The sequence below is a fragment of the Miniopterus schreibersii genome, assembly GCF_964146895.1.
Source record: "Miniopterus schreibersii genome assembly, chromosome: 11".
NCBI lineage: Eukaryota > Metazoa > Chordata > Mammalia > Chiroptera > Miniopteridae > Miniopterus > Miniopterus schreibersii.
In genome coordinates, this window is record NC_138111.1 from 35090736 (window position 1) to 35117322 (window position 26587).

General features: G+C 42.4%; 1 protein-coding gene and 1 pseudogene across 2 annotated transcripts in view; one reads left to right on the forward strand and one right to left on the reverse strand.

Moving 5' to 3' along the window:
• GNA14 (G protein subunit alpha 14) overlaps positions 1–26587 on the forward strand; it is a 123233-nt gene that overhangs the window by 31710 nt on the left and 64936 nt on the right. The window lies entirely within an intron of this gene.
• On the reverse strand, positions 17791–19628 carry LOC308564011 (protein BEX1 pseudogene; annotated as a pseudogene). Its single transcript has 2 exons — positions 19573–19628; positions 17791–18256 (listed from the first exon to the last, which is right to left on the reverse strand). The product of its transcript is annotated as a protein BEX1 pseudogene (transcript).

Consider the following 26587-nt stretch of genomic DNA (forward strand, 5'->3'; position numbering starts at 1 on the left):
CTCTTGTCGGAATGGTTGCTGTTTGGATTTTGCCGCAGTAAAATTCATTTCCTGTCCGTCGGGCTGTCCAGATTTACTTTGTCACACTCACAGGCCTGTCAGGCGGGAGCGTGGGTTAGCTGCGCGCAGCAGGAATTGGGACGGCGGTGAGAAGCCCGGAGCCTTACACTCACACAGTGAGCGTCTCCCTGTAGGGTCAACGGGTCAGAAGGGGGCAGGTGCCTGCTCCTGGATAAAAGCAGGAGCTCTGAGGCCCCATCATCCTGCTTCCCCTTCCTTACTGTGTGATCTCAGGCTTAGGGGAGTTAAGTAGCCACTGGTTTCATCTTCTGCAGCATGAGGTGTGCCCTGGCCGGTGTGGCTCCGTTTGGGCGTTGTCCCGTGCACTAAAAGGTTGCCAGTTTGACGCCCGGTCAGGGCACATGCTTGGGTTCTGGCTCGATCCCCAGTGGGGGAGTGCAGGAGGCAGCCGACTGATGTTTCTCTTATCAATATTTCTCTTTCTCTCCCTCTTCTCCCGTCTTCTCTCTCTAAAATCAACAAAAAACATATTTTTAAAAAGATGAGGGGTGTGTGTGCTTGTGTGTGTGTCAACAGCGTGGACGTGGAAAGCCCTGGGTGGGTGGCATTATCATTAATAGGGATAAAAGCTAGGAAGAAGCACTGAAGGCATTTGTCAGCGAGAACCATCCACTGTGCTCTTGAGCTGCGATAGCCCATTTGGGGTAGAGAAGGTCCTTCCCATCTGTAATTTATTAATTGAGCTCCTCAAATCCTTGGTGAGCGAAGCCAAGGAATAAATCCAGACATTCATTTAGCAAATAGTCATCAAGCATCAGCCGTGTACTCGCGAATCTTGCCAAGTGGTGTGGAAAAGGCAAATATAAGAGATGTGGCAATAGTGGCAAACATTCCAACAGGGGCAGGAGACATGGCAAACAGCTACACCGTAGGTAGGACTGCCGCCAAGCGAGGTGTCAAGTGCTTAGCAGTTTGGAAGTAGTCAGAGAAGATTTCTTGCAAAAGGTGGCATTGGAACTGGGCAGTGATAAGCGGTGGAAATTTTGGGGATTGGCATGTCAGGCTGCAAAACAGGCTTGGTTTAACCTTTACACTTACACGAAATGCTGGTTACTTATTTTCTCTTCCCAAAGGCCTGCAGTATTTATTTTTATAACACATTGGTATCTTGCTTTAAGCAAAACCAGAGTAGTTTGCAGTGGCCACAGACTTGGGCAGTGCCTGCAGCTCTCCACTCACATGGGGGGGGCACCTTCGTTGAAACCTGAGCAAACCTGGCAGGGCCAAGGCCAAGCCCAGCGTCTTCCGTTCGGAGAAAGGGTTGCTCATTACAAACGCAGTTCTAACTCAGGAGAGGGTGTCTCATGACACTTGATAAATTCTTTAATTTCTTTCATCTTTTATGGACACCAGCCAAAGTATTACATTTTCTAAGTGTACCTGGGGCCTTTTTTAAAATTGAGAGACTAGGAAAGAAGACATTTTGCCAAGACCGACTAGTTCTGTGGCTCTGGTGTTAACTCAGTTCTTTAGAATCCAGCAGCTGACCCATAGACACCAAAACTTTGGGGGGAAGACACACTGTGATTTGTACTTGCCCTATTTAGGGCCAGCTGGAGACCAGCCCTGTAGGAGGACCCATGGAAAGTTCCCTTTTCCTCTACTAGTCCAGGCCAATGTAGGGAGGGCTGGGGACAGCTGATGCACTTGTGAATCTCTGACCTGCCTTTTTCAGTAGAGCAGACATAATCTCTATCTTGGACTAGAAGAACTGACTGTCTAGAAAAGCACACGCCTGGATTCAGGGAATGGGCCTGCCCCGGTCTCTAAACTGAGAGTTCTTACATTCTGACTGTCTCTGAGTCTGCTGTTCCAACATGTTGCTGCCGAATTATTTCCTTATCTCTGTAACTGTTTCCAGTTTATTGAGTCTTGGCAGTGATGTACTCTTCCCCTCCCCCAACTCCTAACAAATGAGGCCTTGCTGGTGAAACAGCTTTTAGATGCTGAGGCATTAGGCAAAAAGAAAGTTCCACCAACTACTTTCTGACCATTGAACAACAGTACAATATAAGGTAGTTTTAGCATTATCAGCTCTCCTCATTTGCTCACTAGGAGGAAAGAGTAAAAAAAATACTTAAAAGCAAGCTGTTTAAAACTATGCACACATTTGACCTGGATCCCACCCCCCACCCCCTGCCTTTTCTCTGCTTTGCCAATATGTAGCTGAATAACAAAGATGAAAAGGAGAATCTGTAGGCAAGAGGGTGATTGTGATTCTTTGCAGGATGTGTTGTGACAGGCCGATCAGAGCTCAGACGGTGCAGACGGACACATTGCCGGACACGTTGCTCGTAGCTCAGACATCCGAGTGCCCGCCACTCGGCCCTGCGTGAGTCTCCCCTCATTTCAGCATTCAGAAGTCAGGAGCTGTTAGCGGAGGTGTTTTGTTTATGCAAAGTACAGCTTTTCCTTTCACCTCTGTAATTGAGGGGTCATAATGCTGCCTTAAGACCTCAAGGTTCTTATGTGATTCTAGAGTAATAATGTCTGTAACAATACACAGAACAAAGTGAAGCCCTAACCAGATACAGAATCCTAACACATCTCTCATTAAAGAGTTTAAGGAATTTTTTCCTGCAAGTGAATATAGGACAAAATTTGAAATTGCACATCAGGCCTATAAATGTGACTTCCTCTCCTTTCCTAGTGGACCTTCATCTCTCTTCCTGCCATCTCCCTTCCCCCCACACCAGCTCCCTAATAATTTTTCCTAGGACGAATAATTGATCATTGAAACTAAGCCCGGCCCAGGGAGAAAAGTCTCATGCCTTGTGAGCTCTGACTTTCTTATGATGAAATACCTGGGTTTTGTTCATTGTAAATGATTAATCAAGTACCTGCTTGTGTTTGGTGCTAAGCCAGGCACAGTCAGTCATGGGTCCTGTCTCAAGGGGCTTGTACTTCAGGAAGGGTAATAAAGCAAGAACATAAAGTATTGTGACACAGTATACTACAGTGTTAGTGTTACTGTATGATACATACCTTAACAAATACAGCTATGGGAGCTGAAAAAGAGGAAGAAAAAAATTATGAATACAGATGAATTTATGAAGGGCTTAGGATGGGTAGGATGTAGATCAGGGGTTGCAAAATCAAATGCCTTTAGAGGACCAAACAGGTAACCTAATGAGTAATACTATAAGGAGTGGTGGTGACTGGGGTAAACTGGAGAAGGCTCATCTCTCCTAATGGGGTTGCAACTTCTCAGGCCAAGCCAATGGTTGCCACCGGGGAATATAGGCCCCAAATTACTAGGTCTTATATTTCATGAAAATGTAGAAATCTACTCTTTTAGGTGAAATGTTCCAATTTTTGACAACTGGAAAACAAGCTAAGATCCCATGTGAATAAACATGTGTGAGCGTGCACACACACACACACATACACACAGTTATTAGGTTACAATCTCTGAACTGCGCAGGTCCATTTATACATGGATTATTTTTTCACTGAATGTACAGTCCGCCCTCCATATCCCTGGGTTTTACATCTCAGGATTCAACCAACCACGGATCGAAAACAGTATTTTCTATCCAGATTGGGAACCCACAAATGAGGGCCAATGGTAGGCATTGTTCTATTCCATTTTATATAAGGGACTTGAGCACCATGGACTTTGGTATCTGTGGGGGTCCTGGAACCAATCCCCTGTGGATACTGAGGGACTGTAGTTAAGTTTTAGGAGAATCAAAACTTACATGTTGATTTTTGACTGTGCAAGGGGTTGGTGCCCCTAACCCTGACACTGTTCAAGGGTCAACTGGACTCTTATTTAGTGTTTTCCTGACTGTAAAAGATATGTGTTGCACAGCTTCACTGTAGAAAGTTAAGTTTTCTGTCCTGAAGGCACCAACTCTGATGGTCATCATTAAAATTCTAGAGACTGCATTCACAGGCAGCTCCAACTATCTGTGTTGCTTCAGGTAACCTAGTTTACCCAGTGTGTACCGACTAAAGGTTACAACCCAAGCAGAAAGGAAAAAGCAATATCCAGCCATCCTCAATGCTTTCTCCACCCTGCACGAACAAACACCCCCCTCCCCTTTTGACAAACACATGTCTATTAAAGGCCAAGCTGACTCATACAGTGACTTTTGAGAATGAAATACAAGTGATGCCTGAACCCCAAGATGATATGTTGAACAAAGAATGTTCTTTGCTTTTTCAGGAACCTTGACTTCCTAATAAAAACCTAGCTCGTTTCGTTTCACCTGAATAAAATTTCTAGGTCGAAGTCAAATAAATTGTCTATACTAGCAGTTTGTTTAAGGCAGAGGCAGTCAAATAGCTCTGCCCTAAAAAGGCTCAAGGAAATGAAGTGGCCTGTCCTGTCAGAGAGTGAGACTGTCCCCATGATTGATTATTTGCTTACCAGGCCAGCAGGGCTTGCAAGAAATGTACCTGTGAAAACCAATGCCAGGTTTTGGTAAACTGGTCCTAAAAGTTAGTGAACTAAATAGATTCCTCAGCCCCTCAAAAGTTCTCTGATTCCAAACTTGATTTTTTTTCAAATATATTGAAGGATCTATATAACAATGGAATAAAAATGAAGATGCCTTTAAATGCTAATGTCTAAAACAAACAGCACTCCTTTTTGGCTCTGCTGGTGCTTTTTTTTTTTCTTTCTTTCTCGTAATGAGACTAACATGCTAATCCGCCGCTGTGCTCCCGGGCACTTTGAGGCAGCGGCCAAGTGAATCCTGAAGCATGCTCCACCTTTGAAAAATTGGCCGGGACTCGAACAGTTCAGAGCAACACAGTAAACACTCTGTACATGTTTGCCGAGTGGAGAAAGCTGTTGATTCTGTCTGGGGACAGCAGAAGGACTTCCTGGGGCTGAGGTGACCTCTGACTCCGATTACGGCTTGATAGTAGGAAGGCGTCACCCCATAAAGAAGGGTGGGTAGCAACTTCCATGCCATAGATGCTAAGCAGAGCTCTAGCATAGGTTTTATATTTATTACCTTTTTCTGTTTCCTGACCCATCTCCGTGCAGACTTACCCTTCCGCAGCCTCCGATTAAATGCTTTTGTTAAACTTTCCGTAATTTGTCCTCACTGGTTTTTTCATTCAGCCCTCAGACACTTATTAAGCATCCGCTCACCTTGCCTCCGTGTTCCTGGGGAAGGCACTGCACCAAACGTAAAATTCCTGCAGATCTCCTCAGTCATTCTTGTCATGTCAAGAAATCACAGAATCCTGCCTGCTTTCATGGTCCCCATTCATTCAAAATGCTGAAAAATGTAAAGCATTTTATTGATTGAGGTTCTGTAGTTACAAACTATAGACGCTTGCTAACGTAAGCAAGAAAAGGAATTCATGGAAGGACTTGGGGGCGTGGTAGACAGAAGTGACCTCGCAAAGATGTCCACATCCTAAACCCCGAAACCTGTGAATACATTGCCTTACGTGGCAAAAGGGACTTTGCCGATGGATTAAGGCTCTTAAAATGGGGAGAATATCCTGGGTTGTCAGGTGGGCCCAGTGTAATCACGGGGTCCTTCTAAGAAGGAGGTAGGAGGGTCAGTCAGAGGAGATGCGATGAGAGAAGCAAAGGTCAGAGGGGTGGCATTGCTGGAAGGGAGGCCACAGGTCACGGAATGCAAGTAGCCTCCGGATGCTGGAAAAGGCAAGGTATAAACAAACTCTCCCCAAGAAACACAGACCCATCAACCCCTTGATTTTAGCACTTCTAACCTCTAGAACTGTGAGATGATAAATTTGTGTGCTTGCATATGCATGTTTATTAACATGAAATTCACATAACATACATAAAAGTAAACACTTGAAAGTGAACAGATCAGTGGCTCTTAGTACGTTCCCCACGCTCGGCAGCCATCTACCTAGTTCCAAAACATTTTCAGCCCCCAAAGGAAACCTGGTATTTATTAAGCAGTTTCTCATCCCTGCAGCCCTTCTCCTCCTGGTAACCACCAACCTGTCTTCTGTCCCTATGGATTTGCCTGCTCTGGGTATTTTATATAAATGGAATCATACAGTTCGTGACCTTTTGTGTCTGGCTTCTTTCACTTTGCATGTTTTTAAGGTTCATCCATGTTGTAGCATGTGTCAGTATTTCATATCTTTTTATGGCTGAATACTATTCTGTTGTTTGGATATAGGACAGTTTGTTATCTATTTATCCATTGATGGGCATTTGGGCCTTTTTGACGTTTTGGCTAATGTGTATAGTGCTGCTATGAACATGCATATGCATGTACTTATTGGAGTACCTGTTTTCAATTCTTTGGAGTATATACTTAGGAGTAAAATTGCTGGATCATGTAGTAACTCTGTGTAACTTTTTGTTGTTGTTAATCCTTACCCGAGGATATATTTTCAATGGCTTTTCAGAGAGAGTGGAAGGGAAGGAGGGGGGGAGGTGGGAAGAGAGACAGAGGAAGGAACATCAATGTCTCACAGCAACTGGTTGCCTCCCCAACATGCCCAGACCTGGGAGTGAACAGCAACCCAGTAATGTGCCCTTGACCAGGAATCAAACCCGCGACCCTTTGGTGCACAGGCTGGCGCTCTAGTATTGAGACACACCAGCCAGGGCTAGTGCAACTTTTTGATGAAATGCCACACTGTTTTCCTCAGCGCCTGAACCATTTTCTATTTGCACCAGCAAGATTCAAGGGTTTCAGTTTCTTCATATCCTTGTCAACACTTATTTTCCTTTTTATAAAAAACTATAGCTATCCTAGCAGGTATCCCACTAGTGGATTTTGGTTTGCATTTCTCTAATGACAAATAATGTTGAGCATCACTTTTTAGGTGTATATCTTACATATAGAATGCTATATTCAAGTCCTTTGCCCATTTTAAAATTGGATTTTGTATTTATGTTGACTTTATATATTCTGGATGCTAGACCCTTAATTTGTGTTGTGCTAAGCCACTGAGTTTGTGGTTATTTGTTATAGCAGTAATAAAAAACAAATACAGAGGGACTCACAGAATTCAAGGAAATGTTAAACAGCAAGTTATGGGAAAGATGCTCTGGGATTCTGAGTAGCAGGAATTAATGGATGATCCATGTGAGACATTGCTTGTAAGATGTATCTATTCTGGTTGCTTTCAATTCTTGTGTTCTTGATGTAAGAGGGCAGAGTGGCTGGTATAGCCTATTAATGTTTGGTTGCTAGTTCAGAAGGTGGCAGATGTCCTTGATTGCTAGTACCACTGAGACTGTGTGTAATTGAAATAGAAAGGCAAATGGATGCTAGAAAGGCAAAAACAATTCACTCCAGCATGCTAAGAAGGAAATAGTACAGAATAACAAGATAAACCTATTGTGATAGACTTCAGAGCTCTGACAGTCTAAGAGAGAAATCTGGAATTATAAGATGGGGAAGATGTAGCAGAAGACAAGCACCAGTAGAAAACATATGGGGCTTGTGGATAGACATCACAGATTGCATCAATAGAGGCATACCATCTGGGAAAAAGGAGGTGACGATTCTGTTTTGTTCTGCACTAGTCATGCCCCTCTTCAGATTAGGAATTCTGTATTGTGCTCCCCACCTTGAGAATCATACAGGCCAAACAGAGCATGTTCAGAAATGAGAGGCCAGAGACTGGAATCATGCCATTGGAGTAATGGTCAAGAAAATGGGCTGTTTAGATGAAGAAGGAAAGATTTGGGGCAAGAGGAGGCAGGCCGTGATAATTGTACTACTCAAAGTGGGGAGTTCTTAAGACCAAAGTAGCTGAACAAAATGGAAGTCTCTTTCTCTCTCACATCATAATGCAGAGGGGCCTGTGGTGGTGGGAGCTGAGCTCAGCCTTGTGGATTATATGGTTCCACTTTCCTCCAGACCTTTGCTTCCTTATGGAGGAAAGGACGAAGGAGAAAGTGGGCATTCCGCACGCTTGCCTGTGTGAGTGTGAGTGTGTTCATGGTCCAGGCCTGGCACTCCTGCACATCCCTTCTGCCCACATTCCATGGGTGTAAATTCAGTCACACATCCACACCTGCTGCAAGGAATGCTGGGAAAAGCAGAATGTTGCTCAGAAAAAGACAGTGACATGAACATTAGTGAGCACAAGTCACTTTCCCAAGACCATGCATAGTGGGCCCACAACTCTGGGGAAGCAAGATGGGTTAATTATCAACCCCCAGGGAAAAAAGAAGGAAGCAAACAAGAATCCCCGCCTTTGCTCTTTTGTTCTCCTTAGCTGGCCTCTTCATCTTGCTTTTCCATGCATTTCTTTCTCTTTTCCTTCCCCTTCACAGGATTTAGCTTTTTGTTGACTCTGACTTCATGACTTATGAACTTTGATCTTCATTTCCTGCCTCTCTTTGTTTTAATTATGATTATGTGGCTTCAGCTAAAGGTTTTAACTCTAAATATAGTGGTTAGAGCCGACTGATGGCTCATGGTCCAAATGTGACTTGAAGTCTTGGCAAATTCAAGTGTGTGTGTATGTGCAGTATTGTGTGATATCCAGTTAAATTCCAGATATATGTTTTCCTTGAAATACCAGAAGATCGGGCAACTCTGGGTCTGCACTGCATGCCTGTATGGGCAAAACCCAGCAAGAATAGAAGGCATGCACTCTCCATGATGCCACAACCTTTACTACTCCCTATTATATTCCCAGTGCTGAGATCTACAGGCAGTTTCCACTTATCATCACGTGTGTGCTATCATCTTTTTAAACACTCTTCTCTCTCTATACTTTTCTGATCCCTCCTTCACTGTTGTAGGCACTTGAGTTTGAAATCATTGGCTTTTCTTGCTGCCACTGCAGCTGAAACATTGGTTGGAATGGAGGGTTTGGAAGGGGGGGTGTTACAGCACTGAAGACTAAATGGGTTGGAGGTGGAGGGTTGACCAAAGGATGCCAGGTTGTTTATTTGATGGTACAAGAGAGACCAGCTGGTAGTATAGAGCAGTGGTCTCCAACCCTTGATTGTGGATCCCATCAATAAAATAATATTTGCATTTGTGCTCCTCAAAGTGGGAATTATTACTTAAAAATTACATGCATATACTGCTATTATTTACAGATGTAATATACCCTCAAGGTCATAATTAAAGATGACTATAAATCCGTATTCCATATAATCATCATTATAATTTTGGATTTCTGGACCAACTTCTTAGTTGGCAGGTTTAAGTTCTTAATGTTATGTTTAATTGGCAGCTTCTTGGCATTACTTAAACCTCTTATACATTTGTGAGAGTTCATTTAAGTGAAACTAGATAATGTGTCCCATACATTCTGTGACATACACATTTCAGCCTATTGCAGTAAACTGCATGGGGTTGAACAAATAGGTCACCTCTCTCAACCCCTCCGATTTGCAGAATTTTATTTCCACCCTTTCTCATGATTCTTTCCCACAACCTGATGGGATGCCATTTGACAGATCAAACAAGTGAAGGTACCTGTGTTTGTTTAGATTTAAAAGTTTTAGATAAAAATAATGTAAATAGAAGTTTATTTTCTTCCTATGGATCAGGGAAGTGTCTCATTTGTCCCCTGGATGACTCACATTGGGTCCAGCCATGGACCCTTGCTACTCAAGAAGTAGTTCCCAAACTAGCACTGGCATAATCTATGAGCAAGATAGAAATGCAGATTCCAGACCACACCTCAGACCTACTGAGTCAGAATCTGCATTTTAACAGGAATCCCGGGAGATCTGTATGCACAGAAAAGTTTTAGAAACACTAGTGAAAAGGCCAACCAAGGATATTTTGTGGGGAGGGGTGGTAGAGGGCAGGAGGCATGTAGGAGATCATGGAATCTCGTCATAACCTTGTAGACACTAGATGTGGCAGTTAAGATGTTCAGCATCTGCCCAGACTCACACTCAGAAATGGGTCAGTCAGAGCCAATAGAACTAATCGGAAAAGAATTTTTTAAAAAGTCCCTAACCCCTCAACCAACAAGATAAAACCAGAACACTTAAAATCCTAAACAAAAGTTTACTGGAATTTCATGAACTTACAGAGAAAGCATTTATTTTGAAATCTGCAGTCAGACTAGTCCAGATTCCTTGAATGAGGTTTTCTGTTGCCAGAGCTTTTCCACATTTCCCAGCTGCCTGCAATTTATCTGCCTTCCTAGCTGAAGCTTAATAACTTCAGGCATAAAGTTAATGTGCTCTTGCCTCCCTTGATTTCTTTCTTCCTGTTCCTCCAAATTTGAACTCAGTCTTTAAGGCCTTGCCTCCATTTCCTGAGCAGATTCACAGAATTTGCTGTCTCCTAATTTGTTTGGGAATTAGGTCTATTAGAGATGGGATGAAACTCTTGCATATCCCAAGACATCTAGGTCTTCCACCCATGAGGGCTGCTGGGGAATCTCTGTGCATCCTTCTATATGTGGTTTGGCCCAAACAAATTTCAGACGCTAGCACTGCTGAAGTCAGTGGGGAACCTGATTTAACATGGCTGATTAGAGGTGTGAAAACACAATCTGCCAGCCAGATGGAGGTGTCCATCAATGCAATGGCTCTGACACCCCCTGGGTACTGCTCCATGTCCTGAGAATCAACGATAAGCAAGACCAGGCCTCTGACTTACAGAACTCAGTGTCTTGTGGCAGATATAGATTTGTAGGCAGATATTTTGGCAACCACAGATATGTCATACAACAATTGAAATATGTAGGAGGTGTCAAGTGATAAGAGTGGAGTCAGTGATTAAATTTTGTGGCAGCCAAGATGACTGGGCAAAGGGGGCTGTGTGTGAAAGTTAAATAATATTTGTCTAGTGGACTGGAGAGAATAAAAAGAAATCCAGATAGATAGACTAGATTATGCAAAATGGACATGTGAATTGGTGTTGGTGTTGGCCACCTGCAAGGTCAAGGTGATGGACAGGATCTCAGGAGGGGCAGATGGACAGTGACTAAGGAGTCTGGGTTTTATCCTGGTAGACAATGTCTTGCAAACCAGGGTGTATGGAACTGGGGTGCAGAGTAGTAGGGGAGGGGTGAATCTGCAAACAAAGGAGGAGGCCGGAAAGTTGGTAAAGCTGTAGTGGGCAGTGGAAAAGTGGGAACTGACCAAAGTCGGGGGAAAGCACGGCACCGAGGGGCTGCTGAAATTGTAAACTAGCACTGAGCAGCAGCACCTATCTCAAGGGTTCTTCAGATTCTTTGGGGCTTTCATGGGCAGAGTAGGATCAGCAAGGGTTGGAAGCTTTGGGTGCCATGGCTGGACAAACACTGGAAGTGAAAGTAAAGTGTCATTGAAAGGGGGTTAAAATGATAGAACCATGTGTATTACTTTAAAAATGATAGAACCACCTGGTCCAGACTGCGTAAAAAAGAAAATGAAGCCAGGAAAGAAAATAATTTGAGGGAAAATGGGGGCAAAAGGAACCCAAAGTATTGATGAGCTCCAGGAAGCTGAGTTGAACGGAAGCTGTGGTCAGAGAGTGAGATGTTAGCATTTAATATTTCACACGGGGAAGGTGCCAGTGGATGTTGAGGTCTGGGGTGCCAGACTTCCCCTGCACCTCTTCCTCTGTGAATTAAGCTTGGCCTGTCCCCTGTATTTATTTAAGGTGGTGGGAGATCCACCAGCAGATGAAGTTGGATGATGGGAGAGCATGACAAGGATTCACAGTAATGTGGGATCAAGGCTGATTCTTCTGGGCGGTCAGGAGCCCTGGGGCCTAAGGAGTCTGTGACTTAGTCGAACTGTGGGAACAGGAGCTTTCTGTCACTTGAGATTCAACTTTAGTGACCTGCCTAGTTCATCTAGCATTTATTTGCTAAAAGAGAGGATCTGATTGGGTTGATTCTGTCAATACCCAAACCAAAGTCTTTAAAAATTTTTTAAATTGATTTTTAGAGAGAGAGGAAAAGAGAGGGAGAGAGAGAAACACTGATGTGAGAGTGTAACATTCATTGGCTGCCTCTTGCACACCCCCTACTGGGTTTTGAGCCTGCAACCCAGATGGGCAACCTTTCAGTGTACAGGACGATGCCCACACAACTGAGCAACACTGGCCAGGGCCAAACCAAAGTCTTTTGTATCAAATCTCTAAAAGTGGATCTCCTTATGCTTGGCCGATATGTAGCTGTGTGAGACTAGGATCTGGATGCAGGGTGAGCGTCTAGGGCAGAAAACTCTTCTAACAGTTAGTATACGCAGGCACACGGACTCATGTTATCATTACAACAACCTCATGGTGTAGGTACTATACTGTCTTCACTTCACATATGAGGAAGCAGGTGCGTAGTGGTTAAATGACTGGCCCATGTTTACACAGCTAGGAAATGTCTGGCTGTGGAGTCTGTTCTCAGTCTCTTTATGTGGCTGGCTGATTCTGAAAATAAACGATTCCAAACATGTTTCTTCAAAGGCGGCAGCAGGCTTCATGGTTTCCTTGCACAGCCGGCCACAGACTAGCAAATAAATAAGGTTCCACAAGGTCCCTATAAACGAGGGTCCTTCTCCTCCCACCCATACCCCTCCACCCCAAGCCTTTGAGAACTCCCAGTGGATCTAGTTAGCCATAAGGTGACAATATAATTTATCAGTCAAACTGGGACAGTCAGAGAGTAAAAGTGGGTGCTATTAATTATGCCAGCACCACAGGCACAAACTAGGGCTTTCTGGGCAAACCAGGGCACAGGGTTCCTTTAGCTGTATGTTCTATTTTAAGTAAGAATTGAAAGAAGCTGCAAGTGGACCTGTAATATTTCCAACCTGCCAGAAGGAGACAAAAATTCCCAAATCTCAAATTCCAAAAAACCTGGTTGAATAGATCTTGAAGGAATAAATGGCAGAGTTTCAGTCTGTCCTAAAGAGGTGTGTGGAAGAAAATAGGAAAGAATCGCTGAGAGCAAGGAAGGGACATAGCTGGTGTCAAGTAAGAAATGCCCTAACCTGTAGAGAATTTTCATAAGAATTTATCTGAGCCAAACTGACGATTGCTGGAAAGCAAGATCTCAAATGCTCCCTAGAATGGCAGTTTGCAGCTTCTTTTATGCACTTGGAATTAAGGAGGGAATGTAAAGGTTACATGAAGGTGGGAGAAAGCAAGGTGGGAATTGGATTGCAGGATAGTTAACAAGATTATGTGCCATCATGATAGTGGCTTCTGAGGGTCTGAAAAGAGGCCTTTCAAAGGTGTTAACCTAGATTCACAGAAACAATGGACAGGCCTGGCTTTAGGCAAAGACAAAACCTTAAAAGTTAAATGCTGGGGGCATGACTACCCACCGTGACCAGCCCACTTAGAGATCAGCTCACCCTGGGAGGTTACTTTCTGCAGACCCCTTTTTTCATCCACACTGCAAAGTGCAAACAGGCCACATTTTGCAATAACTTTTGTCCAACCACTTCACAGTTGAACAAGTTAATACTTGCCATTGACTTAAAGAAATCAGTCAGCAGACCCAAAGGGAACATGAAATCCAGTTAGTTGAAATGTGTCTGGGGGAGAGCTTGGGGTCCATTCAGCATTTCTTGCAGTGGAAAGCAACCTTAAATGGCTAACGGAGAAATAATAGGTCTTTGAAAAGCCCAGGACCAGAGATTTCAGGAATCAAGATTTCCTTTGAATTTGCAATGCTAACATCACTTTACATAACTGGAGAAACTTGATTTTTGGGAAATTGTAAGAATGTGCCCCAAGGTCATCGAGCTATCATGAGACCAGAACCAGTACCAGCTTGGGCAAGTTGCTGGTCTCTGGTTCCAAATTTTTGTCTTTGTTGTTAGGGGAGGGCATGGCTTGGGGTACCCCCCATCTGGAACTTCTAATCCTGGTAGTATTTGGGTCAACAGTTGAGGGGGGTGTGTGTGTGTGTGTGTTGGCACAAAGTATTATGACCTGAGGACAATTGTCAACCCCCTTGCTCTGTTCCTTTGAATTCACTTGTACTCTCAGCCGTGGAATGATGACTCTTGATTTGTTCAGGGTGCCCGAGGGCCAGCGCACGGTCTGGTACTCCAACTTCATAGGAGTGCCGTAGGACGGGACCAGTGCCACAGATCTCAGAGTTCCTGATATGGGGGAGCGGCAATTTCCCCTTATAGTTCTGGCTGGCGTAAGAACTAAATTGACATGAGACAGATTAATAGGAGAAAATAACCGAATGTAATTATGTATGTACATTTGGGGGTTCCATAGAATAAAAGACCTGGGGACAAATTGGGCAGATTAGACTTTTATGCCATCTTGAGCTAAGGAGGAAGGAGGAGGGTATTGGTTTGTACTTCAAAGGGGAGGAAGGCAGTTGCCATGGAGATAGAAAGCAAACGTTTGGTAAACCAATGTTTGCTGCCATCTTTAACCATGGGACCCAGAGAGGACTATGCTCAAACAGGCTTTGCCAGGTTCCTCCCTGTGTGTCACGCCCAGTTCATATTAAAGTATAGTTATTTATGATGATAGCTAGAGCAGGTCTTCTATCTAAATTCTTTTAGGTTGTTAGGGGGAAGGTCAAAGGTTCTTTCTGAGTCTTTTATTTCTTAAAAATAACCAGCTTAAGCTTAAAATCATCAGAATCCCCCAAAAGGGCATATTTTGGGGTGGCAAACCCTCCTCCCCCTCACCAGGTACAGGCATCTTCATTCCATCTTCTGCATCTCACTCCCAACCTCCCAGAGCTGGATGGGCCCGAGGCAGTGACTCAGCAGCCGCCCCACACATTTTCACCAGTGTTGTCCTGTGGTCTGAAGTAAGGGCCACAGCATTCTCTACGGCCACGAGGCTGTGTTTTGGATGAGAGTCAGTTTGGAAAGATTGATTACGTGTGAAAACCATGGAGCTCTAGTTTACTGTAGTATTTTAGTGGCCTTACAGCCTCTGCCCCTCTCACTCAGCTGGGCCATTCCCTTTCCTGGTAATGAATCCTCCTTATGTTTGAAGCCTATTTCTTTATAAGGACAAACTTGTGCAGAAATGAGGTGCTTTGAGGGTTTCTACTGAACTACAATATGGGAAACTAGAGGACCAGGTTTTAAGTGAGATAAGTGTTGGAAGAACAGTCATCATTGTTTAAACTGAGGCTCTGGTTATACTTGCATAAAAATTTTTTTTTCACTCATTCAATTTTTTAAAATTTTGTGTTTTTAGTTCTGTGCTTTTTAAATTTTTCAGTTATAGTTGACATACAATATTATATTAAACATTTATATAACTTACACGGTGATCACTCTGGTAAGTCTAGTACCCACCTAATACCATACATAGTTATTACAATATTATTGACTCTAAATTTTGTGAGTTTTAAGGTAGCCCGTGCTAATCTATATCTTAAGATTGTAGTAGCATGTGACCAAACTCGTTCTTTTCGTATTATAGGTTGGTATTTTTCACCATTGTACCCATCCCAACAGTTGAGTCATATTGGAAGCACAATGCAGAACAAGTTCTAAGCAAGTTTTTCAAGTGATATAAAACTGTCATTGGCCCTAGACACAATAGAGTTTTCTAGAATTATGTGAGAGACCAAAACCGCAGAACCGCTGATGCATGATAGTCCCAAAGGTCCTCAGATAAAAGTGAGGCAGGACTTACTCTTGTTGCCATGGCCATTTATTGATTCACTCTGCCGCCCTTGGCCTAATGTTTATGGCTTCTGATGATGAGTGTCCTGACACTGCCGTGATATGAACTTAGAGTGGTGAGAGAGGAGTATTTATGATTTCTTTGTTTACTTCCATAAAAAACATGACTCCTTGGAGAACAAGGGTTTTGAAACCATTTGATGGGAAAAAAACAAGTTTACTGCAGAGCTGAGTAAGTGGCAGAGCCAGACAGTGGGGTGCTGGGATCTATCAGAGCCTGAGGAAGTTATGAGTTTACCATCAAAACAGCCCCCCAGAGCCCTAATAATGTGACCAGCAGTTCCAAAGTACCTCCTTCAAAATCTTTCTGTCTTCCTGCTTCAGATTCTAGAGAGCCCTCTTTGAAAGGGGTCAATAAATAGGCAAGGTCTCAGTGTGTTTAATTTATAGATAGGTAATAACAGAAATATAAGGAAGTTACACTAGAATGATTCCAATTGCACTGATGGTAAACTAGCTCCCTCCTGAAAGCCCTTTGGCAAAGAGAAGCCTTATCTGCCTGGTGACAGCCTTGAGGGGAGGAAGGGTGCCCCCACTATTGGAAGATGGGTGGCCTTGTGTGTGTGTTTTAAAGCACCTTGATTAGAATCCACTAAAAGGCTGTGGCTACCAGACCCACTGCCTAAATGTCTAAATAAATGAAGAATAAGCTACTGTCAAGGTCTGAGAACTACATTCTTTTACTGTTATACTAACCAAATCAGCAAAGCTCTGAACTTCCATTTAGGGGAAAATGGGACTTATCTGAAATTCTTCCTTTGAAGTGTGGATTGTTTAAAAAAATATGGGGCAGCCTGGCCGGGTGTGGCTCAGCAGTTGAGCGTCGACCTAGGATCCAGGCGATCAGGGTTCGATTCCCGGTCAGGGCACATGCCCGGGTTGTGGGCTCGATCCCCAGTCGGGGGCGTGCAGGAGGCAGCCGATCAATGACTCTCTCATCATTGATGTTTCTCTCTCTCTCTCCCTCTCCCTTCCTCTCTCTGAAATCAATAAACATATATTTTTTAAAATTAATAAATAAAAATAACAAAATATGGGGCAGATGCTCCCCTTACCCCTAAAGCAGTAAATTCAGGTGTTTAAGTTCATATAGCCCGGTAATAAGTTAAATGAGTTCTTGAGTAATTTTAACTTAAGATGAAAGAGTTTCCCTCCTATTAACACTTAAAATAGCTTATGGATACACATTAATATATCCAAGTGCTTTGGTGTCTAGCCTAAAGCCCTTATTTTATGATTTCTTGCAGAGGACTAGGAATATAACTGTTCCAAAGGATACTTCTGTGTGATTTATTAGAGTTCTGTGCATGCGCATACTACTACTAATGGAAAAGGCTAGAATTTAGCAAGGAAGAGAAATAAGTTTCTGTGTTACTGGTTTATAATTAGGGTTCAGATGTTTGACATTTTTAGGTTAACAATGAGGCTCATATTTTCATACTGTCATTTACTCTGAAAAACATTTTCTGTTCCTGAGAACAGTCATAAATTAGAGGAAGTTTAAAGTGTTCATCCAACCCTTTTGTTCCTGAGTTGTTATTAGATAGAGTTATGGAACATATATCATCTCCATAAAAGTTTAAGGGGGAAAGTATGGGTTTTTAAACAGTGGAGAATATAAGAAATTACTGACTGGAAAAGTCATTTGTAATAATAATGTAAGGAACGTGGAGAGAAAGGTGGGAAACAATACCCTTTAGGCCACATCTAATTTGGGGGGTTATAACACCATGTTAACTCATTTTTTTTATAAAGCTACACAAATATGTCAACTGGAAATCTTCAGTGGTAGTATCATTAAATAGTACAAGGTGAAGATGTTAATTTGTAAAAATAGGCTCTTTCTGAAACTGTGTCTTAAGCAGGGAAATAAAAGCTATATACATTTATGCTTTCTTTTTTTCTTTGTTTTTTTTGATATTTAAAATTGCTTTATTAACTTCACAATATATAATAAGTATCTTTCCATGCACTAGGTAAAATTCTCCTGCTAACAAAATCTCTCAGGCTGGGTCAAAAGCACAATATTCAACTAGAAGCTGGTAAAACCCATCAGAAACAAGTGACATCAAAAGATTTACAACAAAGGTACATTACAAACATGTATGTTTAGAAAGTAGGTGTCTCCCTATTAACTTAAGAGGAAACATCAGGATTCAAGGCATAAGGCAAAACTCATCATGATGGTCATGGCGAGAGGGGTCAGTGCTAACTGCCCGCAGACCATGACTTAACTGCTTTCCCCTCAGCTTTTCCATCGGCTGTCTCATCTCCTCCCCACCCCTTTCCCTGTTCTCTTGTCCCATCCTTGCCTGTGGCTCTCCAAGCCTCTGACCCCCGTCCCCTCTCTACTGCAGGATGGGCTGCTGAACACGGAACCGTCTACGATTTCCTCTTGGCACACAATATTCACCAGCTTCCAGAGGGAGGGCCAAGGGCTCTCCTTTATTAGCATTTTGTTCTTTTTCACCCTTTTCTTCATTTTCCTGTTGGGCATTTTCCATGTTGAGAGCTTTCACCACTTGTTCCTCTTTGGACGCCTTTACTCCTGCTCCGCTTTCCCTGGGCCCGATGCACAGGGCCGCGGGAAGCTGGTGCCCAGACTGGATTGACGACTGCTCTCTACACTTATACTTTCAAACTTTACATGGGAAGTAAAGTGTCTTACATTTTAAAAAAAATTCTGATAATTTAAACTTAAAAAAATATTCAGGACACTATCACCAGCTAAAAATAAGAATATGTGGATTCTAAAATGCACCAGACGTAATTATTTTAACCTATGTCTCGATCTCTGGACAAACAGCAGGCAGTCGTTCTTTCAACACCCTTCTCTCATCCCCATGCACCACTCACTATACTCCCCAGCCTCTCTCCCTTAACAAGCCATAACATAGAACTGAAAACCCACAGAACAGTAGTTCTGTGCTTAGCCAAAGATTTTTTTTTTTTTTAATATATCTTTATTGATTTCAGAGAGAGGAAGGGAGAGAGAGAAAGATAGAAACATCAATGATGAGAGAGTCATTGATCGGCTGCTTCCTGCATGCCCCCAACTGGGGATCGAGCCCGCAACCGGGGCATGTGCCCTGACCGGGAATCGAACCCCGATCACCTGGATCCTAGGTTGACGCTCAACCGCTGAGCCACGCCTGGCCGGGCTTAGCCAAAGATTTTTATCTCTCAATTTAAAAATATACAAGAGTAGAAGATTTTATGTTTTATCATCTTAACAATAAATGCTCACCACCTCACCAATAGAAAATTCATTGCAGTGACATTTCAGCACCACGGATAGCACCACCTGGGGCTGCTTCCCCCTCCCCAGTTTTACTCACGCCACCTCTGGTCTGACAAGTGGGGCTAGAGATGGCTGTGTTGCCGTAAAATGGCAGTTCTTACAAAATTCACTACATATTAAATTCACCTGAAGAACTTTAAATATCCCAAAGTCCAGCCCCCACCACCCTGACCACTTAAACCAGAATATCTGAGGTGGGTCCCAAGCATTAATACTTATTGAAGCTTCCCAGCCTTAACACCAATAGAAATTGGTAATTTCCTGATAAGGTGAGTTTCTTCTAAACTAGAGATTCCCAAACTTAATTGCCTCTTAGAATTACCCAGGTAGCTTAAAAAATAAAATCATTGCCAGGGTTTGTACCTAGCCATTGTAATTCAATTACCCTGAGAAGGGTCATAGACATCATTAGTTTTCAAAATATCTCAGGTGATTATAACTTGCAAGGGTTGATCAACAGTACTCTAAGACCTGGAGTTAATTTTTTTTTAAGTGGAAAGTTTAGGCAACTTTGATATCTCAATAGGAGCCCCACATTCTAGAAGGAAGCAACGTCTAGTTTTTATGACATTGGACTTGAAGTTGAGAAACTTGGATTTTATCCCTATTTGAAATCAAGTGGGACCCCAACAGCTACCTTCTGCTCTTATGAAGTGTAAAATCATAACCTTCTACCAACTTGTCCACAAACATTACCTTTTGTCTCCAGCTAACATTGGAGATTTCAAACTATCCTCTAGGGAAGTTAAACATTTCATTAGCAATCTCATTTACTTTACCCACAGTGAGGCATATCTCTGGCTGATTACTTGTCTTTAATAAGTTGGGAGTGTGTGGCAGACATCAGTTAGTGTCACCAAATATTTTGCGTGTTTTTACTCCTCCCTTACAGTTATATTGGAACCATGTGACTCTTAGCAGAGAGTCCCTTCTGGGACAATGTAGGTAAGAGCCCAGGTGTCTCCTATTTCTCTTCCTTTGCTGCCTCAAGGTTGGGTGGACCACATGTTGTAGATAGCATAGCTTTGTCGTGGAGGAGGGCCGCCTGCCTGCAAGAGATTGAGTGTAAATAAACACGCTATTGAGATTATATATCAGAGCTTGTCCAATGTGATGGTTACTGTTAATTATATATCACAAGACTCTCAAAGATTCATGAATATTCCTGAGAGCGCCAGCTGATTTCAATCCTTATGTTCCCACCCATTTAAAAGCAAGAGGAGAAAATGTATATATATTAATCCTTATGTTCCTACCTATCCAATCTAAGAGGAGAAATAGTATACCAGTATATGGACTCCAGATTATATCAGTGTTTTTTTCTTTCATTAGTTGTTATTAGCTGTAATGCATGTATATAACCATCTTTTCAGATTTGTGGTAACCTGAGGGAAAAACCCTTTATTTCACCTGAAATTATCAAACAACTTCTTTAATTCATAAGAAAGACACCAGAAGTCATTATTTCTGTCAACCTCACCTCTTTATACCTGAAATGCCCTTAAGGACAAGCTTGATCTTTCTGCTGCTGAGACTGGTTTTAACACCGCGCACTGGCCTATACTCAGTGGAAACTTGCTCCTCCTTGTGTCCTGCAGGGTCTCTCTCTGCTAAGCCGATTGTGTGCTGTGCTCCCCCTGCTTCCCTTCTTTCTTGAGGGGGAGCTAGTAACATGCGAACCCCAAAATTTACCCCAGCCTCGAGTCTAATAACCACAGAGAAGCAGACACGTTAAAACAAAACCAACCAAACAAACAAACAAAAACAAACAAATGGTGGTACCTAAATGGTACAAGAAGTCTAGTTGTTTTGGGCCACTGACTGTCTTTTAACTGTGATGATGGTTCTTGAGCTGATGTCAAGCATCCTGGTCTCCTAGAGGTTGTGATGAAAGACCTTCCTCATTCTACTGCTCATGCCTCGCCTTCCCTCATTCCTTCCTCACTATCAAGGAGCCTTCAGATGCCCAGGTACTGAGAAATGTACCCAGTATATTCAATTGCCTGAGCACAGGCCGATCACATCCCAGTGGAAGCTAAAACCTAGACCTTCATTATTCATGCTCCCCTTTCCTGCAACCCCAACATCCTTTATGCAAAAAAATTCATCTTACATTGTTCTCTGGAAATTTTCAACATCTGAAAAAAGTAACTTTCAAGCAGGCTATTAAAATAACCTATAACCTGATTTTAGCTGAAATAACACCACTAAGTATTTCACCCTGTGTTGTGAGATTATTATTCACGGTTTATATCTGCAATTCCTAATTGCTTAGTTCTACAGACCTGCGCTTGTCTACCTGCAATATTATCTCCATGAAGCCACCAGTGGAATATTTAGCAAATTATTGCTACAGCTCATTAAATTATGACCCCAAAGCATTTAGAAATATTCCTCTGTTCACCTTTCTAATTGGATCTGGGCTAACCTCATTTCAAAATGCTCAGAGTCCCCAGAAGACACACAAGAAGCAGGTTTTTGCAAAAATTTCAAGGCATGGGATGCCTTATTGGCTAATTATTGCTTTAAAATATTTAATTTCTTTGATAGACTCCATTACGTTGGCCAATTCAAACTAATTTGATTTTTTGTTTGTAGCGAGTTAATTTCTGTTTTTAATTACAGGTTGTGATTCTGATATAAATATTTTTAAAACTGTGGACCACAGGTTACATATTAGTTTATTTCCCATTGAAACAAAGCTGCCTCTTCTGAGATATCTTTTGGGATGAATTTGGAATTAGTCTCTCATTACATATTCTGTAGAACTAAGATATATGTGTTTTCACTTTATAAAAGAAAGAGAGTTGAAAAAAGAGAAATGCCTTAATGGAGGACTGATCCAAAATAGGGGAAAAGATGTAAGATTTGTCTGGATTTTTTTTGGATATTATTTCCCAGTCTAAATACTTTCACAGACACCTTTTATAATTTTTCCTCCCCCAAGTTTGGGTCTGTTTCTTCCCCCTGATATTTTGTTTTCTTGTGAAATATTGTTGTCAGTATTGTCCCTTTTTCAATTCTTTATCACTTGCTGGCCAGATATCACCCATTGCCAGTGAAGACCAACTGTAGTTTCCCAAATGACATGATTTTTCTGCTTATCCTAGTTTTCAGGGGCTTTCCAGGCCACACTACTCAGGTTTCCCCATTAAGTCCTTTGGTCTCAGCCCCCCTCTGCTTCTGCTGTTCCCCTGAGTTGCTGGAATTTCAACATGTCCACGGTTTAGATGTGCTTCGAGTAAAAACAGATCCCCTATCAGGTGACACCTAGCATTAAAGTCAAGCACTCTTGACTGTCTCCATTCTATCTGCAACCTTCCTCCAAGCTCCCAAGGAGAGGACCAATGACTATTTTCTTGGCTTGTCTATTAACAGAGGCCTCCAACCCACCTCATTTGAGTTCTCAGGATTAAGGTTTACTTTCAAGTTAAATAAAGTGTGCATTCTACACTTTCTTCCTCTTTCATATTCTCCATAGGCTCATCCTCCAGAGCTTGGTGTATTATAAGAACAGAAGGAAGATTAAATGAATGAGTGATGAAATTAAAAGGCAAAGGGGTTGAAGGAAAATAGTTGCTGTATTACTTTTAACATTTCGGTGTCTTTTCCCATTCATAAATTGACATAATGCTTACCATTGACCTAAATCACTGCACTGTTGAGTATAAATATAAGTGGACAAATTGGTATTTTTTCTCATTTGACTGTTAGCTGCTTGTAATATGTAAGTGGGATAGACTGGCCTTTGCGAATGAGTGTCGCCTCGTGGATGTCAGCACGCCTGGCCTTTCCAGGGCTCCGTCTGTGATCACCGGCCTCCTCTAACTGTGCTCCTTCTTTGGCCCTTCTTCTTGCCTTGATCTTTAGAATCTCTCTCCTGTCTGACCTCTTCTGAATGGCTCTTGTTGCTAAAAGGGAATTCCTTTGACCTCTCTTCAAGTGACCAGCAGCCCGTCTCTCCAACATACTTCTGAAATGTTCAGAGAAGTCCATCTTTGCCACCCCTTGCTTTCTTTTCTTCCAGCCACTGTGCTGATAGGATCTTGGAGGCCTGGGGCAGTTGCCTAATCACCAAATCAAAAGCACTGTCTCATCTTTGCTGTCCCATTTCTGCTCAGCATTTGGCACCAGGGGTCCTTCCTCCTTCTCGACACTGATGTTAATTGACCCACCAGGCAGCCCCACCTCCCAGTCTTCCTGCGTTCTCCTTTACAAGATCCTGCACGGGCTTCTCCTTTTCATAACCTCTGCTTTCCAAGCTCCTCTCCTTGCTTCTATTGGGAGGAATTTTTCTAGAGTCACTGTTATGCATGTGACTCAATTTCTCATCTGTTTATGTGCAGGGCAGTCACCTGGCTGTTATATTTGATCCATCATTTTTATTAGTTTGGCAAGTGGCGGGAGAGGTGGTTCTGGTGCTCAGGAAGCCTGTTGGGCAGGACCGTTCTGGCCCCTCAGCTCTGGAGAGGAGTTGCTAAAGCCCCAGCACCTTCCTTCCAGGCTGCATCTCTAACGTGTGTTTCTTCCTGAGTTGTGCACCTTAGACCAGGACCATGATCCCCTTGGCCTCTCTTGTTAGTTACCACCTCACGGCCAGGACGAAGGAAAGAGCATGCCTGAAGCATGTCTCAGAAGATGTTATAGCAAGAGTAAGGTCAAGCCACCTTCTTCAGGGAAGAAACATTATTTTTCTACCCCATTTTTTTAAAAAAAAGCAGCAAAAGAGATACGTTAGGTTAAGTATTCAGTTTAATATGCATCTGGGGCAGTAGAGCCCCTGCACAGAATGAGAGGGTAAACCTGTGCGACTCTGGTTTTTCATCACGGCTCAGCTAAATAGAAGGTTCTTTCTGCCTGGACAGTGGCAAACTCATTTGATTTGGAGTTTCATCTGAAATGATTAAGTAGCAGAAGGACCCTTGCTGATCTCAGGAGTGGTATGACATTTCTTTTACAAATTGAATCCCGTTAGGGTCTTCTGAAGGGTAACTTGTATGCGTCAGTTGCATCTTTGCTACCTCCACTAGGCCAGCCAAAGCAGGTTTGCTGGGGCAACCGTGTTTGCTCTGCAACCTGCTACAAAGGACGAGTGGGCACAGAACAAGACAGATTCGGAGAGACTTTACCATCCCTCCCCCACCTCCCACACCCCAGGAAGGCATGGCTGGTGCTTCTTCCTGCAACTGTCGAGGGGGGCTCTGCCCACCTCCCACCATCTGTCCAGCACGCATAACTTTGCTCTTCCTCATTTGCACCTCTGAATCAAATACGGGTCCGACCCGTATGCTTTTTTACCTGGGAACTATTTTTCTCCATCTTACACTCTTTAAACACATATTTGAATTAGACTAGATGTCCCAGGACATATGCTGGGAGCTGAGGACAGAGTGATAAACCGGAAAGACAAATCTCTTTCGGCAGGAGTTTACAGCTCAGCCTCTCCCTTTTCTTCCCCATCGTCTTTCTCTCCCCTGCACCCCCACCTTCTTTCTTTTATTATCTAGAATCTTCTAGGGTCAAAATATGAAAGTCAATAAATATTATTTTAGAGCCAGACATGTCGGCCATGATTTGAATACTTTCACTTTGGAAACTGCCCCACAAAACATATTTTTAAAGCATGTGGTGGTGGGGTGGGGAGGAATTGGTGACCAGTCACAACGAATCGTAATTGTTTCCGGCATTCATCTCATTTCTCATGCTCTTATACTGAGAATAGATTCATGATTCAAAAATCACTGCAGGAAGAAAGTTAAAGTTAGTTCTTTATTGGGAATTCACAACAGAGGAAGCTTATGAGAGTCATAATTTTCCTAAACTTTCTGACTGTGGAGCACCTTGCATTTGACTTGTCATGCAAAAAACTGGGAACATGAACCACGTTTGCTACAATTTGCATTTTTGTAAATATGAAAATTGAAAACTGGAGAAGGTAAATAATTTTGTTCCTTAAAAAAAAGACTAGGTAAAATGCAAATATGGGAGCAGTGCATTTTATATAAATTTTACCTCTGGATTTGCATAACAGATTTAGTTCTGTAATATATTTTTTCTTGCTGATTTATTTGTCAGGATCATCTCCAACTAATAAATATAGAGTATGCTTTAGAACAAACGCCTGTCGGTATGCGACTTGTATGATCAGTTACTACACTGAAGGTCATTCCAAGGGCAGCCTCTGCTGGGAAAACAGATAGTGCTTTAGGGCCCTGAGTATAAGATAAACACAAGTAATTTTTAAAAAACAATTAGCACAGCATTTGAGACTTGCAGCCCACTCTCCTAACATTCAAATACTGGCCACAGTTGAAAAACAGAGAGATACTAGTTAATTAGTCTAGTTAGTTAAAAATTAACAATGTCAGGACCCCAGATGAATTACGTTCTGAGATCAAAGAAGACAGTTTTTAAAAGGATGGGAGAGATTAAACCTCCAAACGTTACTTAAAACTCTGCAACACAGAGTTATATTGCCACTCCTGTTATTGATGGTGAGAACTCAGAGACTACATTTTGAGCCCTTTTCAACTTTTCCTGGCTGGTTTTATTTATTTGGGAGAGGAAACTGGCATGTCCACTCTGGAGGGGAGTTTGGTGGTATCTACAAAACCTTCAAGAGCTCAGGCAACTCCACGACTTAAGAGCTACCTTGAGAACTACTTCCACACATGGGCCAGGATTCGGGCATAGCTGGATGTCTCAATCTCAACACTTTGATATTTGGGGCCTGACAAGTCTTTGCTGTGGAGGCTGTGCTGTGCATTATAAGATGTTCAACAGTATCCCTTGTCTCTACCTACTAGATGCCAATTGTGTCCCCAAGTTGTGAGATCCAAAATGTGTCCAGATACTGCCAAATGTCCCCTGAGAGGGTGCAAAATTGCCCCCTGTTGAGATGTATAAGAATGTCCACTGGGGCACTTTTTTGTAATGCCAAGTGAAATCAAATATTCTAAATGCCCATCATTTAAAACAGAGCCATTCAATAGAAATATAATATATATTTTCTAACCATTGCATTATAAAAATAAACAGGTGAAACTGATTTTAATGTTAATTTTATTAAATCCAATATACCAACATATTATCATTTCAACATGTAATCAGTATGAAAAATTATTGAGATATTTTATATTCATTTTTTTTCTAGTAGTAAATATTCAAAATCTGGTGTATATTTTATGCTTATAGCATATCTCCATTCACACCAGCCTCACTAAAGTATTCAATAGCTTCATGTAGCTAGTGGCTACCACACTGGATGGAATAGATTTAGAGGAGTGGCTTTTAAAAATCACTGTGGTGCTCTTGCCAGGTAACTCAGTTGGTTAGAGCATTGTCCCAATGCGTCAGGGTTGCAAGTTCGGTCTCTGGTCAGGACACATGTAAGAATCAACCAATGACTGCATGGGCAGGTGGAGAGGCAGGTTGATCTCCCCCCCCCCCCAACTTCCTCTCTCTCTCTCGAGGTTGGTAAATAGAAATAAATAACTGTGACATGTTCATACTATGCAGCAGTTAAAAATAATGAGGCAGAGAAGTACTTCATCCAAAGAGATCAAGGCATATTATTAAGTGAAAATCTAGCAGCGGAACAACCTGTGTGGTATGACACGTTAAAAATTATTTTGAAAAATAAAACGTATTTT